The sequence below is a fragment of the Triticum aestivum genome, chromosome 2B, assembly GCF_018294505.1.
Source record: "Triticum aestivum cultivar Chinese Spring chromosome 2B, IWGSC CS RefSeq v2.1, whole genome shotgun sequence".
In the NCBI taxonomy this organism is placed as follows: Eukaryota; Viridiplantae; Streptophyta; class Magnoliopsida; order Poales; family Poaceae; genus Triticum; species Triticum aestivum.
This window is the reverse complement of record NC_057798.1, coordinates 750,642,466-750,662,008: the sequence shown is the minus strand read 5'-3', so window position 1 is coordinate 750,662,008 and position 19,543 is coordinate 750,642,466. Positions and strand designations below refer to the sequence as shown.

At 43.3% G+C, this 19,543-nt stretch overlaps 2 non-coding genes across 2 annotated transcripts; both read right to left on the bottom strand.

Annotated features, from left to right (window-relative positions):
* Window positions 1–4,687: 4,687 nt before the first annotated feature.
* On the bottom strand, window positions 4,688–4,767 carry LOC123047745 (small nucleolar RNA SNORD36). The gene has a single exon (XR_006423112.1). It is a non-coding gene; the product is annotated as a small nucleolar RNA SNORD36 (small nucleolar RNA).
* A 14,493-nt stretch (window positions 4,768–19,260) lies between these two features.
* Window positions 19,261–19,340, bottom strand: LOC123047744 (small nucleolar RNA SNORD36). The gene has a single exon (XR_006423111.1). It is a non-coding gene; the product is annotated as a small nucleolar RNA SNORD36 (small nucleolar RNA).
* Window positions 19,341–19,543: the final 203 nt, after the last annotated feature.

Below are 19,543 nucleotides of genomic sequence, written 5' to 3'. Positions count from 1 at the left end.
TTATACTTAGCATTTTTTCCTCCAAAATGACTTAATATGCTTAGCTAGCTTAAAAATGACCTATTTAACCTAGGATAGCTCTAAAATGACCTATACTTAGCATCTTTTCCTCCAAAATGAATTAATATGCTTAACTAGCTCTAAAATGACATAATATGCTTAAGAAATGACATATTTTAGCTCCTAAATGACTTCATATGCTTAGCTAGCTCCAAAATGACATAATAACCTTACTTAGCTCCAAAATGACCTATTTAACCTAGGATAGCTCTAAAATGACATATACTTAGCATTTTTTCCTCCAAAATGACTCAATATTCTTAGCTAGCTCAAAAATTACATAATAAGCTTAATTAGCTCCAAAATGACCTATTTAACCTAGGATAGCTCTAAAATGACCTATACTTAGCATTGTTTTCCTCCAAAATGACTTAATATGCTTAGCTAGCTTAAAAATGACCTATTTAACCTAGGATAGCTCTAAAATGACCTATACTTAGCATCTTTTCCTCCAAAATGACTTAATATGCTTAGCTAACTCTAAAATGACATAATATGCTTAAGAAATGACATATTTTAGCTCCTAAATGACTTCACATGCTTAGCTAGCTCGAAAATGACATAATAACCTTACTTAGCTCTAGAATGACCTTAGCATGTTTTACACCAAAATGACTTAGTATGCTTAGCTAGCTAAAAAATGACATAATAACCATACTTAGCTCCAAAATGACCTGTTTTACAGATATAAGTTGCATCATAATAATCTTCACAGTTTAGTTGCATCATAATAATCTTCACATTTTAGTTGCATCATAATAATCTTCTTCTAGTCTTCTTCTTCTAACTTTCTTCTTTCCCATTTTACAGATTTGCTTAAGATCACGGAAGCTTGGGTTGATGGAGTGCTTGTATTTAGTTTTTGTTTTGACCTTGTGAAACTTGCTACCTATGGATGAAACTATGTAATATTGATGAAACTATGTATATGTACGGATGAAACTTGCTACTATTGGTAACATGTGTTGGATATATATGTGTTCATGACTATTGGTAATATGTGTTGAATATGCTATATTGGTCATATAAATATATTTGTGTTTGATTTTCAGTGAAAATGAATTGATATAAGAAAAAACAAAATTAAATGGGGCAATATAGTCACTTTGCCATCAGCTGGCAGATGGCAAAGAGGCCACGTGTCATGTACATGTACAATTTGGGCTGGCCTATATGGGCTCTTTGCCATCTGCCAGCAGATGGCAAAGCTCTTTGCCATGTGCTGGCAGACGGCAAAGTTTGCAGCATTTGCCATCTGTTGGCAGACGGCAAAGAGCCTGCAGCCTTTTGCCATCTGCTGGTAGACGACACAGTATGCCGTTAGCCTTCTAATGGGGCTAACCCCGTTAAGAGGCTTTGCCATCTGCCAGCTGATGGCAAAGCCACAGGCTCTTTGCCATCAGCCAGCAGACGACAAAGAAGCCTTTACCGGCAGGGTTTCAAACAAACTGCTTGCCATCTGCTGGCAGATGGCAAAGCCTTTGCCATCCGCCGACCATGCCTTTTCCATCTACCATGGCAGATGGCAAAGTGCCAGATTCCAGTAGTGATAATTCTCGACCCCGTAGGGTCCGCACGCTTAACGTTCGATGATGATATGTATTATGAGTTATGTGTTTTTGATGACTGAAGTTTGTTCGTAGTCCCGAATGAGATCACATACGTGAGGAGGAGTGTCAAAATGGTCGAGACATAAAGATTGATATATTGGACGACTATATTCGGACACCGGAAGTGTTCCGGAGAAGTTTCAGATAAAACCGGAGTGCCTGAGGGTTACCGGAACCCCCCGGGGGAACTAATGGGCCTCATGGGCCTTGGTGGAGAGAGAGAGGAGTGGCCAGGGCAGGCCGAGCGCCCCCTCCCCCTTGGGTCCGAATTGGACTAGGGAAGGGGGGGGGGGCGCCCCCCTTTCCTTCTCCCTCTCCCTCTCCTTCCTCCCCCCTCTCTCCCTCTTGGTTGAATCCTACTAGGACGAGTAGTCCTAGTAGGACTCCCCTTGTGGGACGCGCCCTAGGAGGGCCGGCCGACCTCCCCTTGCTCCTTTATATACGGGGGCATGGGGCACCCTAGGACACACAAGTTTCTCTTAACCGTGTGCAGTGCCCCCCTCCATAGTTACACACCTCGATCATACCATCGTAGTGCTTAGGCGAAGCCCTGCGCCGGTAACATCATCATAACCGTTGCCACGCAATCGTGCTCACGGAACTCACCCTCTTCCTCAACTGGATCAAGAGCATGAGGGATGTCATCAGGCTGAACGTGTGCTGAACGCGGAGGTGTCGTACGTTTGGTACTTGATCGGTTGGATTGTGTAGAAGTTCGACTACATCAACCACGTTATTGAAACGCTTCTGCTTTCGGTCTACGAGGGTACGTGAACACACTCTTCCTCTCATTGCTATGCATCACCTAGATAGATCTTGCGTGATCGTAGGAAAGTTTTTGAAATTACAGCGTTCTCCAACACCCTAGTCACCCCAGATGGGGCTCTTCTCCGGCTTCGGCAGCAGCAAAGCCAAGGGCAAGGCCCACGCCATCCCTTTTCCGCCTGAGCTCCCCCTGCCTCCGCCGGTGCCAGCTCGCCGGCAGACGCAGGGTGTCAACATGCCAGTCCACCAGGCGGAGTGGCACTGGCAGAATCGCATGCCTCTTCCATACCTCGATGTCACCCTGCCGCACGACTGGCATCTGGATCCGGAGAGGATCCTAGTGTCGGCAACGCCGCGGTCAGTTTGGGCGCACACGAAGGAGGTGCGGCGCCGGCGGACGCAGCTGATGCCCGAGAAGCGCAGTGACGCCGCGTACGCCTTCGACTCGCCCAGCTAGGCTCGTTGGTTCTCCTTCGAGCACGAGGAGGCCAGTCGGCGCGATGTCCGCGAAGTCGGCTGCAAGGCACCGCCGACCCTCCCTCGTCATCTGCGACGAGGACCAGGAGGTGGAGGCCGCCTACCAGGCGGCAATGGTGGTTGTCCTCCGGGAGAGCGAGGAGGAGAAGCGTCGTAGGGAGAAAGAGGAGGTGGCGTACTAGGCGGTCACACTACAAGAAATGTGTCAACTTGTGACCAACATTATTGGTCACTGAATGGTCACTGTTTTCAATTTGTGACCTTTTTGTGACCAAAAACGTATGGTCAAAAGCTGGCGGTCGTAAACTGACTATAGCAACCTTTCTTCTGGAATGGTCGTAGACATTTATGACAAAAATACGTCTATTGTGGTATTTTGGTCACTAGCAGCCTCCCCAGGCCACGTAGGCATCCGACGTGGCAATCTGATGTGGCACAAGAATCAGCCCGGTCCAATTCAGCGTTTTACATGGGCCTAGCCCAACAATTCGGCATTTCTATATTTTTCCCCGTGCTTTTATTAGCTACATGGGCCTGGCCCAAGAATTCGGCCTTTTTATTTTCTAGGCCATGGCCTTTTTTATTTTATTTTTTCCAAAAGATGAGCCCACTAGTGAGATGGGACCTAGTTGTCAGGTTCTAACATGTGGGTCCCAGTTGTCACTGTTATATTCTTCAGATCTCAATTTTCCAGTAAATAAATAACAATATTTAAATCCGAACAAAGAGAAAACAAAATGCTTGAAACAGAGCACGACTAATCAGGAAAAATATGGTACACATCACGAATACAATCAGAAAGAGCCAAACTTGGCACATTATTACAATCAAACTTGTTCATCCTGGCAAGGATGGTTCATCCTGGTAACACATTATTACATAAAAATATGGTTCACATCAAGTTTACAATAAAAAAATGTTCACATCAGGTAACACAACTATCACAGTATAACTAGCTCCAATGCTTCTCCCAACTTGTTCATCCTGGACCTCACGACAAAACATGAATGAAGGCCAGCATCTGCAAGTTATCAAGAAAAATGATTAGAACAAGCAAAATGCGACATTTTTACCATTTAAGCATAGAAGAACAGGGTCAACAACATTTTGATCTTTGAAAATGAACCAGGATTTCAATCTTTGAACAACAAAAAATTGATACAGTAGATCATTTGCGGTTCAAAACAACCCCTAAGGAGAGACATGTTGACACATTCATTTGGCAACATCTGTAGAAATTGAACCTCATAAACATGCAATGTGGAATTTGTATCTCAAAGAAGTATACATACTTATCAGGTTTAATTAGCACATAAACATGCAATGTGGAATTTGTATCTCAAAGAAGTATGCATACTTATCAGGTTTAATTAGCACACAGAAGCCAAATGCTAGTAGCTCATGATTAGTACACAGGATAGGATTCAACAAAGTAAACAAGAAGGTGGCTACAGTACAAAACTAAGCTCATCACACAGAATAAAATGATATTAAAAGTAAGCTCAACATAAGCATATGAGTTTTTTGGCACCGCCAGATCAAACATAGCAACGCCAGAATAATCATATGAATCATCATTTGCTCAGCCCATCTTCCAAGTGCAACTACTTCATCATTCTAGGTAAATTAAGATGTTAAATGACTAAAAATAGAAGTATGCTACAATCATATGGTACTGGTTAAAAAATGTGACTAGAGGACTACACTTGAACACATCACTTGCAATGCCTACTGGAAGGAGCAAGTGTATAGAAGAAAACAAACATTAGTCAGGCTGGCCATCAGTCTTTAAAACCTTGATTTTGTATTCCTCAAAGAGAATCTCAGGAATATGTTGTTGTAGCATCATCTGACCAGCCAATCCATCATTAACACACGTGCACACACAGAGCAGAGAACGATTTGAAATCAAGTGCAAGAATTACAGTAGCACATACAACTAGCATGTTATGGTTTGTGGGTGATGGGGAAAATGCATGTGAAGTGCAATCACAGAGGGGTGTGTACAATACACACCATCTTTGACAGCAAGCAAAACAGACAGGAATAGAGCATGTCAACTACTGTAAAGCACAATCACTAGCATGGTGGTGAGAGCAGTTTCCAGACGCCAACCATTCTTCTTGCAGGTGATGGATGCCTTCGCCTTATAGCGTGAGTGGAGGTAGCACGCAATCTGCACCAACAAAGCACCAAAAACAACGTCAATCCCCTGTGTCACAGTCTCACAGACAACCAAACCATCTTAATCCTAAAAACAAAAAAGGCATCGGCACCACCGAGGAGGAGGATGCATCGAGATGAAGGTGAAATTCTAGGGCGGCGTGCCAACGCTGATCTCCCTGAAGTACAATCCGTTTCATGTAGTTCTTGAGCAACACGATGTCGCCCTCCTCCTTAGAGCAGAGGGTGCCGGCTACGCCGCCGCCGAGGAGGACGTGCTACTGTGCCTCCTCGCCACCGGAGAGGCGCGTGGTGTTGTGGCTGTTCAGGTTGATAGGAAGGTCACCGTACGACCAGGAAGGTCACCGTCCGACCATGTCGGTAGAGTTCTTACTGCCGCCACCACTCCTCCGTCGACAAAGGTGCTTTCTCCCAATGTCAATACAACTGCAAGCAAGCAAGCAAACATGAATGAATGATCCTGCAAAGATTGTTATCTGTGCATGGTCAAATATAAAGATTGCATTAAGAAAAGTGTTTTCAATTTTTCGACAGAATAGACACTGCAAGAATAGCATACTTCTATGCTGAGTCTAACAGAACAAGGTCCTGCAAAGAACTAGGACTAAACAAACTACTGTAGTATCAATTAACTCGCACATGATTAAAAAAACTCAACATGTTCTTCAGTGGGTAATTCTTCAGTGTGTAATTCTTCAGACTATATGTTAGTGTGGCAGAGTATTGAGGTGTTGGGTAATTCTTTAGTGGGCTAACAAAATCATCATGTTCCAGTCAGTTCCGAATCCACACCTCAGACCAAATCGAATCGAAGCAATCCGCATATGGAATAAAAAAAGGACACGAATCAAGGGTTGAGGAGCGACTGGCCAGTGGGCGAAGAACTCGACGACGGCGAACTGCTCCCGCGAGGCCGTGAGGAAGGCGCCCAAGCTGGTGGGGTTGAGGTCCACGGCGTCCTCCCCCTGCGCGCGGCCCCGGCCCCCGCCTCGTCGCCGACGCCCAGCGATCGAAGGGCGTCCGTGCGCCCCGCGAGGGAGGAGGCGACATCACAAACAATGAGGAGGACTCGCGCCACCGCGGAGGCCATGGGATCGGCAAGGAGCTGGATCTCACCGGTCCGGCGCGGCGGGGATCCGGCGATCCGTCTCGCCACATCCGTACATCTCGGGAGGAAGGGAGGTCGCCGATGGGGGTGGTAGTCGGCCATCGGCGGGATTGGAGAGGAATCGGGGGAGCGAGAGGAATTGAGTGGATCTCCAACCAGGGAGGGAAGGGGAGGTGGAGGCCATGGTTGTGGTCGCCGACGGTGTTGAAGTGGTGAATGCCGCCACGGGAGATAGAGAGGTGGCCATGGCGTCGATCTAGGGTTTCGGCATGGAGAGAAGGAGAGGGTGGAGTGGAAGGCGGAGGTCGCTGGTGGGTATGAAGTAGAGGATGTCGCCAGGGCAGTCGAGGAGTGGGGGAGGAGGTCACCGGCAGGCTGGGGATGGGTTTGTGGGAGTGGAGATCGGCGGCGGGGCCGGGTTTGGGGTTGCGGGAGAGGAGAGGATGGATCTGGGGGACCGAGGGGAGGGGGGAGGGGTGAGTGGGGGTGGCGGCTGGTGGGGATCTGGGGGATCGAGGGGAGGGTGGGTGGGTGGGTTAGGGTTTTTGACTCTCGGGAGAAGCTCCACCATTGGATGGATGCGTGATGGATGGCTCAGATTGCGTCCAGTTTGTTGATCCGCGTGAAAGCTGTTCCTCGCGTCTCATTGGCCGGCTATATCGCACTTGAATCTCAAAATTTTGGACCCAAAACTTTATTTTTTTAAACATAACAACAGCATAGTTTGTCAAAATGATCTCGTTTTTTTCATAAGTGTGCATCTTAGAATGGCAAACGATGCCATAGTTCGACGGCTTTTATTTTCTTTGCACAAAAAGATGATTTTCCATTTTTCGAGTCATAAAAAGTTTTTTTTGTGAAGAAGCTACCAAATATTTGTTCCAAAATAGCACAACTCCATTTTTCAAAAATATTAGACCACATTTTATGTAAAATTGACCAAATAGTTACATGTCAAAGGCTTTTGATCCACCTCTTATAAAAAAACAAATTTCATCCATTCAGTAGGAAGCGGGGAAAATTTGAACGAAAATTTGTTCAAATGATTTCATATTGTGCACAAGGGTGCATATTGGAATGGTAGACAGTGTTGCCTAACGAGGTTTTCATTTTCTTTGGACGAAAAAATCATTTTCCATTTTTCGAGTCCCCAAAATGAGTTTTTTTGTGAAGAACCTACCAAATAATTTTTGCAAATTTGGACCAAATCAATTTTCTAAAATACTAGGACATATTTAATGCACAATTGACAAAATGGTTGGGTGTAAAAAGTTTTGATCCACCACTGATGAAAAAGACAAATTTCCGCCGTTTCAGCTCGAAGCGGGTCAAATTTGAACTGCGGCCGCCTCATAGTTTGCTATTTATTTTTTCAAAAAATCATTTTAGGTACAAAAGTATCTATTAAATCAGAGAAACACCAAAAAAATTCCAAGAGTCAACCACTAGCTAGGAACGGTCATTCCCGCCGTTTTGACTGCATTTTGATACGGGCATAAAAAATTCAAAAAAAATTCAAAAAAAATCAAAAAAATTAGAAAACCTTTGCATTGTGTCATTATATGTGGTCAAGTTACCAGGAAAAATAACAAACTTGTAATACGGAAATTATTTTTAAAAAGTGTTCTCAGAAATGAGCTATCACGTGTGGAGATCAATGACTTTCAAGCCAAATGATCAATCTTATGGCCACATTCATGGCATGGTTTGTTCAAATGATCTCATATTATGCACAAGGGTGAATATTGCAATGGCAAACAATGTTGCCTAAGGAAGTTTTCATTTTCTTTGGCCGAAAAATTCATTTTCCATTTTCTGAGTGCCTCAAAGGAGGTTTTTTTTGTGAAGGACCTCCCAAATAATTGTTGTAAAATTGGACCAAATCATTTTTCTAAAATACTAGGCCATATTTAATGCACAATTGACCAAATGGTTGGGTGTAATAAGTTTTGATCCACCTCTGGTGAAAAAGACAAATTTTCGTCGATTCAGTTGGAAGCGGGTCAAATTTGAACTGCAGCTCCCTCATAGTTTGCTCTTTATTTTTTTCAAAAATCATTTCTAGGTACATAAGTATCTATTTAATCAGAGAAACACCAAAAGTTTTCAAAGATTCAACCACTAGCTAGGAACGGTCAAGCCCGCCGTTTTGACCGCATTTTGAAACGGGCATAAAAATTCAAAAAAAAATCAAAAAATTGGAAAACCTTCGCATTGTGTCATTATATGTGAACAAGTTTCCAGGAAAATTAATAAACTTGTAATACAGTAATTATTTTAAAAAAGTGTTCTCAGAAATGAGCTATCAAGTGTGAAGATTCATGGCTTTCAAGCCAAATGATCAATCTTATGGCCACATTCATGGCATAGTTTGTTCAATTGATCTCATATTGTGCACAAGGGTGCATCTTGGAATTCCAAACAATGTTGCCTAAGGTAGTTTTCATTTTCTTTGCACGGAAAATTCATTTTCCATTTTTCGAGTGCCCGAAATGAGTTTTTTTTGTGAAGGACCTACCATATATTTGTTGCAAAATTGGACCTAATCAATTTTATAAAATACTAGGCCATATTTAATGCACAATTGACAAAATGGTTGGGTGTCAAAATTTTTGATCCACCTTTGGTGAAAAAGACAAATTTCCATCGATTCAGCTGGAAGCGGGTCAAATTTGAACTGCAGCCGCCTCATAGTTTGCTCTTTATTTTTTCCAAAAATCATTTCTAGGTTAATAAGTATCTAGTTAATCAGAAATACATGGTTTGATGGCGAGACATCGAGGTTTGGACGGTGGCTGAGGGCCCCAACTCTAGAGCGCGTAAGCTCACATGCCTGCCGCGTGGTCACCGCGTGACCGTGGCGTTGCCATGTGTTCTGGGTGGCCTAGGCATGTCTAGTGGGTTGGGCACTCCCCAGGTAGGCGCTAGGTAGAAAATAACAACATAAGATTCTCACGAGGAGACCGATCGATGCTCAAACATGAATAAGCAGCCAAGTGTTTGATTTGCGGTACGGGAAATGCACATGGCTAGTGGGCGTGAGTTTTGGCTAAGGATGATCAGTTACTAAGAAGACCGTCTTCACAAATTTTCACCTCAAAAGGAGGAGCCTAGGTGGTACTTGCTTTGCAAAGTACCACACTAGACATAAATACGAATGTTGGAGCTGGGCTCAAAATAATGAATGGATTGAGCTGGCATTTGGTGGAGGATGGTTGTTTGGGCATAGGAAAGCACTGTAGAATATGGATACCATTTGACATGCCAAAGTGGTACTTCCTTCACAAAGTGCTGCTTTGAACATGATAGAAAAATGAATATTGTTGAGTTATTTTTGAACTAGGCAAGGAAGGTTTTTGACATATTTGATGAAGATATGATCCAAACAATTTATGACATTTTTTTGGGAATTTTTGGAATAACAGAAATATAGGTTGCTTCACAACCTAGGGCAACAATTGACACATGGACATGACACATAGGCAAAACTGATGAGATGGTGCCTTGTCATCACAACCCACCACAATCTACAAGGCTATGACCATCTATTCGTTAACAACTAGAAATAAGGCAGCGGACCTGCACTATTTGCTTTATGACCATTTCGTGTAAGGAAATTACGACATTTCTGACCAAAATGATCGCAATGGTTTAGGGTTTGGAGCCCCCCAAACAGCTTTTGACCAATTGGTCTCAAATGGTCATAGATCTATGACCAATTCTTCCAGGGTCACTGACAGAAGGTCACTTTGACATATTTCTTGTAGTGTCATGGCTGAGGCCATGGCCCTCTTCACGGCGGGCGACTGCGTCGTGCCGCCGGTGGCCCCGCCTTGCCCCATCAAGGCCGAGCCAGAGCAGGAGCCGACCCCCATCTAGCGCTACTCATGGACCGGGCGAGTGCATGAGTGGGTCAGTGCTCCGCCAGTCTGGATGGGGGCGATGCCGGCGCAGGAGGCGACATACCTCGAACAATGGCGCCAGCGACGGCTGGACGAGGAGCGCCGCCATGGCGAATACCTCGAGATGCTCAAGCGCGACGCCGAGGAGGAGCAGCGCGAGGCGGAGGAGGAGACACGCTGGGCCCAGGAAGCGGCGGCGCAGGCAACAACGACACACGCAGCGGCAGCGGCGGCACAACCCACGCCCGACATCAACGCCGTCTGGAACACGACGTTCCCCTGGGCCGGCCCTGTGCCGATGCTCATCGACCTCACTGGCCCCGACGACGACGACGAGGATGCCTAGGGCAGCGCGCCGCCTCGTAGTTAGCTTTTTTTTATGTTTAGATGTGGATGCGTGGACTATCACCGGCCTTCGTGGTCGACTTTAATGTTTAATTAAAGTTTGTTTTAATTTTCAAAATGTTTGCATTTTTTCCCGTGCTGTCAAAATAGGTCGGGCCAGCGTGGGGCGGATGCGCCGACTCAAACGTGGAAGCGGACGTTGATGTCCGCCGGGCCGACCCAAAGGACAAAAAACGGATAAATCTACCGTCCGTTTGGATCGGCACGTTGGAGTTGCTCTAACTTATTTAGTCTATTGTCTTAAAAAAGATGCTCCTCTTTTTTTTGACATGATTAAATAGGTGTTCCAGGCCGCAGTCACTCACGCATGCTGCGATGAAGAGTAGCAGAGGTATCACGCGTGATTTTTCTTTTCTACTTTTACCACGTCCGTCCACGCACCCGGTCAAAAGTCAAAACAAATTAACTTTACATAAAAAGTTGTGTACCAGTTCGCTTGAAAAAGTTCATTCTGTCTCTTCCGGCCAAATATATTTGATTAAATAACCAAGCAATTAGATCGCCCATTTTCTTTCGTTGTTGTAGTTGACGATGCATGCAACTTGACAGAAGATCAAAAGCATTGCAGGTTACCATGCAGCCACGTATGGATGGGCAAACCCACCGAGCCAATAGGTAGCTATGCATTGCAGGTTCGAGTAGATCATGTTTAATTATAATCCATTTCCTCTGTAAATTATTATATAAAACATTTTAGATCAGTATGGAGATTCATTATACACTTTATACATTTTAAAGAAAGGGTATTTTTTCAAGGAATAGTTTACTCTCTTTGTCTCATAATATAAAAGCGTCTTGGCATTAGTGTAGTGTCAAAAACGTTTTTATATTATGCAACGGATGCAGAACACCTTAGTACATTAACTAAGCTGCTATACACGAATTACCGGGTCAAGTAGTACGTTGCTGCTTAATTACCCGGATTAGCTCAGCACCTTTGTCAGCGAAAAAGATGGAGAAAGTTTCTATCGCATTCGTGAGTGCGTGCGTCTGCATATAGGCAAGGTAAACGACGTAGGTTATCTTCCATCGATACAGTGTTACCTGGCTACCAAGTCATACTCAAGTGAAGAAGAAGCCATAATATTTGTACAGCTCCGGTTCGTCGCGTGCACCTAACTAAATGACATTTTAGTTCAACTCCTGTTCAGGTATTTTAGTCGGTTGATTAATTCTGACTGTCGCCCATATTTCATCTCCGATAAACCACCCAACTCATAGACGTGTTGCCAACTCATCAATCATCACACGACCTTATCTCCCACACACGCAATCTTCTACCCCCTCGCTCCTGAAGAGTAGATCTTGTGCTCCGATCATGTTGTCTATATTTTCAAAAAACCAAAACTGAGTTGAAATTTTCAAAAACATCCAAAAATAAAGTGTATAGATATTAGAGTGAATCATGTGCTAATTATTTACTCCCTCCGATCCAAATTAATTGCCGCGGTTTTGGTACAACTTTAGAGTTGTACTAAAGTTGCGACAATTAATTTTGATCGGAGCGAATATAATTTATTTATTTATTTGTGATCTGCTTGAGAAAAAGACCCAGGAAGCTAGAAATAAATAAATAATGAAAATATGTTCGAATTTGCTATTCTTGCATACTGTCCGTTCGTCATACCAATAGTAACCTCGATAGACGGAAGTACCAAGGGGATTCACACAAGGGGATTACCCAGGTTCGGCCATCACAATGAAGGTAAAACAATACTCCTGCTTGGATGTACCAATGGAGCTAGTCTCATATGAGATTAATGGTATTGTGTATGGTGGGTGAGATCGCAAGGATCACATAGGTATATTGAGATTTGATGATCTATGATCTAGCCCTAGCTTACGTATATATGGGGACCAGGAGAGGATTTACAAAGTTGTAGGTCGATTGCTATCGACGAGGATCTTCCGTGACCTCCAAACTCCTTGACTTGACCGCCAAGTAGACGTGCGTCCTGGTGAGGCCAGGGGCTGAGTAACAGGTCATTGAATGCAACAAGTCATGTTGGACCGAGTCTAGGTGTAGCGACCAGACCTCAAACAGTCCGATCTCTGTGCATCAGTGTCATCCCTGGATCAGTAATGCTGACATGCACAGTACTTGAAGGATTTATAACAGAGTAGCAATCACACACTTATTACATCGAATGTCTTCAAAGAGAAACTTATTACAATAAATATGGCTTAAGGCCATCTAATAACGATAACAGCGAAAGGCTTGGAAGATAAGTGAGTCCATCAACTCCAACAGCATCACTGAGTATAGAACCACGATCCTAAAGCATCTTACTCGTCGTCTGAAAAGTCTGCAACATGAACGTTGCAGCCCGAAAACGGGTCAGCACATGGAATATGCTGACAAAGTAACACATAGAGAAAAATGAAAGAGTAAAGCTATACTACATGCATATATGGCTTGGTGGAATTTCAAAAAAAAAATCCTACGCACACGCAAGATCATGGTGACGTATAGCAACGAGAGGGGAGAGTGTTGTCTACATACCCTTGTAGACCGTAAGCGGAAGCGTTAGCACAACGCGGTTGATGTAGTCGTACGTCTTCACGGCCCGACCGATCAAGCACTGAAACTACGGCACCTCCGAGTTCTAGCACACGTTCAGCTCGATGACGTCCCTCGAACTCCGATCCAGCCGAGTGTCGAGGGAGAGTTTCGTCAGCACGATGGCGTGGTGACGATCTTGATGTTCTACCGTCGCAGGGCTTCGCCTAAGCACCTCTACGATATTATCGAGGTGGACTATGGTGGAGGGGGGCACCGCACACGGCTAAGAGATCCAATGGATCAATTGTTGTGTCTTTGGTGCTAGCCCTGCCCCTCTATTTATATGTTGAGCCCCGGGGTCGAAACTTGGAGCAAAAGCCTCCTCAAAGTCGGTTTTGCCCGAAAGGCAAGAGTCCCACTCGGGCTCCAGGACCAAACGCCACAATCCTTGGCGTCTGCCCCACACGCCATGGGCCTCGGCGTCTGGCCCAGGGCTAGACGCCAGGGTCTCCGGCGTTTGGCCCCCTGGCCTCCGCAAAACCCCTTTTGCACCGACCTAAAGCCTCACGGGCTTGACCCCTTGGCCTAACCATGCCATCCAATATATGAATCTTTACGTCTCGACCATTTCAAGACTCCTCGTCATGTCCCTGATCTCATCCGGGACTCCGAACTCCTTCGGTACATCAAAACATGTAAACTCATAATATAACTGTCATCGAAACCTTAAGCGTGCGGACCCTACGGGTTCGAGAACAATGTAGACATGACCGAAACACGTTTTCGGTCAATAACCAATAGCAGAACCTGGATGCTCATATTGGCTCCCACATATTCTACGAAGATCTTTATCGGTCAGACCGCATAACAACATACGTTCTTCCCTTTGTCATCGGTATGTTACTTGCCCGAGATTTGATCGTCGGTATCTCAATACCTAGTTCAATCTCGTTACCGGCAAGTCTCTTTAATCGTTCCGTAATACATCATCTCACAACTAACTCATTAGTTGTAATGCTTGCAAGGCTTAAGTGATGTGTATTACCGAGAGGGCCCAGAGATACCTCTCCGACAATCGGTGTGACAAAACCTAATCTCAAAATACGCCAACCCAACATGTACCTTCGGAGACACCTGTAGTACTCCTTTATAATCACCCAGTTACGTTGTGACGTTTGGTAGCAACCAAAGTGTTCCTCCGGTAAACGGGAGTTGCATAATCTCATAGTTACAGGAACATGTATAAGTCATGAAGAAAGCAATAGCAATATACTAAACGATCAAGTGCTAGGCTAACGGAATGGGTCATGTCAATCACATCATTCTCCTAATGATGTGATACCGTTAATCAAATGACAACTCATGTCTATGGTTAGGAAACATAACCATCTTCGATTAACGAGCTAGTCAAGTAGAGGCATACTAGTGACACTCTTGTTTGTCTATGTATTCACACATGTATTATGTTTCTGGTTAATACAATTCTAGCATGAATAATAAACATTTATCATGATATGAGGAAATAAATAATAACTTTATTATTGCCTCTAGGGCATATTTCCTTCAGTCTCCCACTTGCACTAGAGTTAACAATCTAGTTCACATCGCCATGTGATTTAACACCAATATTCATATCTGTATATGATTAACACCCATAGTTCACATCGTCATGTGACGAACACCCAAAGGGTTTACTAGAGTCAATAATCTAGTTCACATCGCTATGTGATTAACACCCAAAGAGTACTAAGGTGTGATCATGTTTTGCTCGTGAGAGAAGCTTAGTCAACGGGTCTATCACATTCAGAGCAGTATGTATTTTGCAAATATTCTATGTCTACAATGCTCTGCACGGAGCTACTCTAGCTAATTGCTCCCACTTTCAATATGTATCCAGATTAAGATTTAAAGTCATCTGGACCAGTGCCAAGGCTTACATCGACGTAACCCTTTACGACAAACCTTTTTGTTACCTTCATAATAGAGAAATATATCTTTATTCCACTAAGGATAATTTTGACCAATGTCCAGTGATCTACTCTTAGATCAAAATTGTATTCCTTTGCCAAACTCAGAGCAAGGTATACAATAGGTCTGGTCCATAGCATGGCATACTTTTATAGAACCTATGACTGATGCATAGGGAATGACTTTCATTCTCTTTCTATTTTCTGTTGTGGTCGGGATTTGAGTCTTACTCAATTTCATACCTTTGCAACACAGGCAAGAACTCTTTCTTTGACTGTTCCATTTTAAACTATCTCAAAATCTTGTCAAGGTATGTACTCATTGAAAATCTTATCAAGCGTCTTGATCTATCTCAATAGATCTTGATGCTCAATATGTAAGTAGCTTTACCGAGGTCTTTCTTTGAAAAAACTCCTTTCAAACACTCCTTTATGCTTTGCAGAATAATTCTACATTATTTCCGATCAACAATATGTCATTCACATATACTTATCAGAAATGTTGTAGTGCTCCCACTCACTTTCTTGTAAATACAGGCTTCACCGCAAGTCTGTATAAAACTATATGCTTTGATCAACTTATCAAGCGTATATTCCAACTCCGAGATGCTTGCACCAGTCCATAGATGGATTGCTGGAGCTTGCACATTTTGTTAGCAGCTTTAGGATTGACAAAACCTTCTGGTTGCATCATATACAACTCTTCTTTAAGAAAACCATTAAGGAATGCGGTTTTGACATCCATTTGCCAGATTTCATAAAATGTGGCAATTGCTAACATGATTCGGACAGACTTAAGCATCGCTACAGTTGAGAAAATCTCATTGTAGTCAACACCTTGAACTTGTCAAAAAACCTTTTTGCGACAAGTCGAGCTTTTGTAGATAGTAACACTACTATCAGTGTCCATCTTCCTCTTGAAAATCCATTTATTTAACATGGCTTGCTAATCATCGAGCAAGTCAATCAAAGTCCATACTTTGTTCTCATACATGGATCATATCTCAGATTTTATGGCCTCAAGCCATTTCGTGGAATCTGGGCTCATCATCGCTTCCTCATAGTTCGTAGGTTCCTCATGGTCTAGTAACATGATTTCCAGAACATGATTACCGTACCACTCTGGTGCGGATCTTACTCTGGAAGACCTACAAGGTTTGGTAGCAACTTGATCTGAAGTTTCATGATCATCATCATTAACTTCCTCACTAATTGGTGTAGGAATCACTGGAACTGATTTCTGTGATGAACTACTTTCCAATAAGGGAGAAGGTACAATTACCTCATCAAGTTCTACTTTCCTCCCACTCACTTCTTTCAAGAGAAACTTCTTCTCTAGAAAGGATCCATCTTAGCAACGAATAACTTGCCTTCGGATCTGTAATAGAAGGTGTACCCAATAGTTACCTTTGGGTATTCTATGAAGACGCACTTCTCCGATTTGGGTTCGAGCTTATCAGGTTGAATTTTTTTTTTCACATAAGCATCGCAGCCCCAAAATTTAAGAAACGACAACTTGGGTTTCTTGCTAAACCACAGTTCATATGGTGTCATCTCAACGGATTTAGATGGTGCCCTTTTAACGTGAATGCAGCTGTCTCTAATGCATAACCCCAACACAATAGTGGTAAATCAGTAAGAGACATCATAGATCACCATATCTAGTAAAGTACGATTACGGCGTTCGGACACACCATTACATTGTGGTGTTCCAGGTGGCGTGAGTTGCAAAACTATTTCACATTGTTTCAAATGAAGACCAAACTCGTAACTCAAATATTCGTCTCCACGATCAGATCGTAGAAACTTTATTGTTCTTGTTACGATGATTTTCCACTTCACTCTGAAATTCTTTGAACTTTTCAAATGTTTCAGACCTGTGTTTCATCAAGTAGATATACCCATATCTGCTCAAATCATCTTGTGAAGGTCAGAAAATAATGATACCCGCCACGAGCCTTAATACTTATTGGACTGCATACATCAGTATGTATTATTTCCAATAAGTCAGTAGCTCGTTCCATTGTTCCGGAGAACGGAGTTTTTGTCATCTTTCCCGTGAGGCATGGTTCGCAAGCATCAAGTTATTCATAATCAAGTGATTCCAAAATCCCATCAGCATGGAGTTTCTTCATGCGCTTTACACCAATATGACCTAAACGGCAGTGCCACTAATAGGTTGCACTATGATTATTAACTTTGCATCTTTTGGCATCAATATTATGAATATGTGTATCACTACGATCGAGATCCAACAAACTATTTTCATTGGGTGTATGACCATTGAAGGTTTTATTCATGTAAATAGAACAACAATTATTCTTTGACTTGCCGCACGACTGGCATCTGGATCCGGAGAGGATCCTAGTGTCGGCAACGCCGCGGTCAGTTTGGGCGCACACGAAGGAGGTGCGGCGCCGGCGGACGCAGCTGATGCCCGAGAAGCGCAGTGACGCCGCGTACGCCTTCGACTCGCCCAGCTAGGCTCGTTGGTTCTCCTTCGAGCACGAGGAGGCCAGTCGGCGCGATGTCCGCGAAGTCGGCTGCAAGGCACCGCCGACCCTCCCTCGTCATCTGCGACGAGGACCAGGAGGTGGAGGCCGCCTACCAGGCGGCAATGGTGGTTGTCCTCCGGGAGAGCGAGGAGGAGAAGCGTCGTAGGGAGAAAGAGGAGGTGGCGTACTAGGCGGTCACACTACAAGAAATGTGTCAACTTGTGACCAACATTATTGGTCACTGAATGGTCACTGTTTTCAATTTGTGACCTTTTTGTGACCAAAAACGTATGGTCAAAAGCTGGCGGTCGTAAACTGACTATAGCAACCTTTCTTCTGGAATGGTCGTAGACATTTATGACAAAAATACGTCTATTGTGGTATTTTGGTCACTAGCAGCCTCCCCAGGCCACGTAGGCATCCGACGTGGCAATCTGATGTGGCACAAGAATCAGCCCGGTCCAATTCAGCGTTTTACATGGGCCTAGCCCAACAATTCGGCATTTCTATATTTTTCCCCGTGCTTTTATTAGCTACATGGGCCTGGCCCAAGAATTCGGCCTTTTTATTTTCTAGGCCATGGCCTTTTTTATTTTATTTTTTCCAAAAGATGAGCCCACTAGTGAGATGGGACCTAGTTGTCAGGTTCTAACATGTGGGTCCCAGTTGTCACTGTTATATTCTTCAGATCTCAATTTTCCAGTAAATAAATAACAATATTTAAATCCGAACAAAGAGAAAACAAAATGCTTGAAACAGAGCACGACTAATCAGGAAAAATATGGTACACATCACGAATACAATCAGAAAGAGCCAAACTTGGCACATTATTACAATCAAACTTGTTCATCCTGGCAAGGATGGTTCATCCTGGTAACACATTATTACATAAAAATATGGTTCACATCAAGTTTACAATAAAAAAATGTTCACATCAGGTAACACAACTATCACAGTATAACTAGCTCCAATGCTTCTCCCAACTTGTTCATCCTGGACCTCACGACAAAACATGAATGAAGGCCAGCATCTGCAAGTTATCAAGAAAAATGATTAGAACAAGCAAAATGCGACATTTTTACCATTTAAGCATAGAAGAACAGGGTCAACAACATTTTGATCTTTGAAAATGAACCAGGATTTCAATCTTTGAACAACAAAAAATTGATACAGTAGATCATTTGCGGTTCAAAACAACCCCTAAGGAGAGACATGTTGACACATTCATTTGGCAACATCTGTAGAAATTGAACCTCATAAACATGCAATGTGGAATTTGTATCTCAAAGAAGTATACATACTTATCAGGTTTAATTAGCACATAAACATGCAATGTGGAATTTGTATCTCAAAGAAGTATGCATACTTATCAGGTTTAATTAGCACACAGAAGCCAAATGCTAGTAGCTCATGATTAGTACACAGGATAGGATTCAACAAAGTAAACAAGAAGGTGGCTACAGTACAAAACTAAGCTCATCACACAGAATAAAATGATATTAAAAGTAAGCTCAACATAAGCATATGAGTTTTTTGGCACCGCCAGATCAAACATAGCAACGCCAGAATAATCATATGAATCATCATTTGCTCAGCCCATCTTCCAAGTGCAACTACTTCATCATTCTAGGTAAATTAAGATGTTAAATGACTAAAAATAGAAGTATGCTACAATCATATGGTACTGGTTAAAAAATGTGACTAGAGGACTACACTTGAACACATCACTTGCAATGCCTACTGGAAGGAGCAAGTGTATAGAAGAAAACAAACATTAGTCAGGCTGGCCATCAGTCTTTAAAACCTTGATTTTGTATTCCTCAAAGAGAATCTCAGGAATATGTTGTTGTAGCATCATCTGACCAGCCAATCCATCATTAACACACGTGCACACACAGAGCAGAGAACGATTTGAAATCAAGTGCAAGAATTACAGTAGCACATACAACTAGCATGTTATGGTTTGTGGGTGATGGGGAAAATGCATGTGAAGTGCAATCACAGAGGGGTGTGTACAATACACACCATCTTTGACAGCAAGCAAAACAGACAGGAATAGAGCATGTC